Here is a 1353-nt window from a genome sequence, read left to right as displayed (position 1 = left end):
CAACCCCTATGTCTGAGTCTTAACATGGTTACCCAAACCAGAAATTCTTCATATATGTGAGTCAGACTTACCAAAAAGAGATGACAGTGGGTGTCTTTGACCTCCCAGAATGGAACTGCTTACAGGAGGCTGTGCTGATTTTAGTGGTCAGAAGTTGAGATTGTGGCTCAAGTGTGCTAGCCATAAGCATGAAAGCTTAAGGACAGTACCCAGACCCTGAGTTCAAGCCCCAGGACAGACACACACTCATGCCCATGCACACACACACACACACACACACACACACACACACACACACACACACTGAGGTAGCGTTGGTGAAGAATTAGGGGGTTTTGTTTTGGTTTGGTTTTGTGTTGGTGGTGGGGCTTGAACTCTGGGCCTGGGTGCTGTCCCTGACCTCTTCAGCCAAGGTGAGCACTTTACCATGTGAGCCACAGCACCACTTCCAGTTTCTCAGCCTCCTGAGTGGCTAGGATTACAGGCATGAGCCACTGGTGCCCTGTGAAGACTCAGAGTCTATGTTGAAGGGGCAGAATGATACAGGCTCCGGCTTCAGGATTATCTGAGGACTGTGTTTGAGTATTAGGAAAGCTCTTGGCATGCCGGGCTAGAGAGGGAAAATGTTCTCTCTCTTTATCTCAAAACACATGTCACAGACTCCTGGGAGCTGAGGAAGTAGCTCTTCTGCTTGCTTAAGCATAGATGAACAGCTGGTCAAGCATTTTCCTGAGATTGGAGAAGTGGTTTGAGCTTGCTCTAAAATAGTTTAGATAATACTATACCAAGACATTGTCTCATAGGTTAAATAAAAATGTATCTTTAAATTAATTTAATTTAATTTAATTTAAATGTTAAATAAAAAATTTTTGTGTGAATGTCTCCTGACCAAATCTTGGCAAAGATCATGCTTGCTTGTCTTTAAATACCCACTGACAATAAAGCACAGCATGCAGTGGCAATTGCTGTTTGCACTCTGCATCCCCTGGGTCCTGGTGATTTCGTGACCCTTACCCAGGGACCCCAACACACTAGACGTTGACAGTGCCTGGCAAGAATTAGGTTTTGATAGGTGAATTGTAAGGAATGTTGTTATGGTTTTGATAGGAAATGTCTTCCCCCAAAGACTCAAGTGTTAAAGACAGTTTCCAGCTGATGAGGCTATTGTGATGTGGGAGGACCTCTGGGAGGTGGGGCTTAGTGGAAGGGAGTTAGGTCATTGGGGTGTGTCCTTAAAGAGGATGTTGGGATCTGGATGCCTTCCCCTGCCCCTGGACCCCCACTCCTCTCTCTCTCTCTCTCTGTCTCTTTCACTCTGCTTCCTGACTAACAAGAAGTGAAAAGCTTTGCTCC

The 1353-nt window shown here is 45.6% G+C and overlaps 1 protein-coding gene across 1 annotated transcript in view; it reads right to left on the bottom strand.

Annotated features, from left to right (window-relative positions):
* Lamtor4 (late endosomal/lysosomal adaptor, MAPK and MTOR activator 4) overlaps nt 1–1353 on the bottom strand; it is an 11325-nt gene that overhangs the window by 8764 nt on the left and 1208 nt on the right. The window lies entirely within an intron of this gene.

Source organism: Dipodomys ordii, unplaced genomic scaffold (genome assembly GCF_000151885.1).
Source record: "Dipodomys ordii isolate 6190 unplaced genomic scaffold, Dord_2.0 Scaffold68, whole genome shotgun sequence".
Classification (NCBI taxonomy): Eukaryota; Metazoa; Chordata; class Mammalia; order Rodentia; family Heteromyidae; genus Dipodomys; species Dipodomys ordii.
This window is presented reverse-complemented; position numbering and strand designations above follow the sequence as displayed.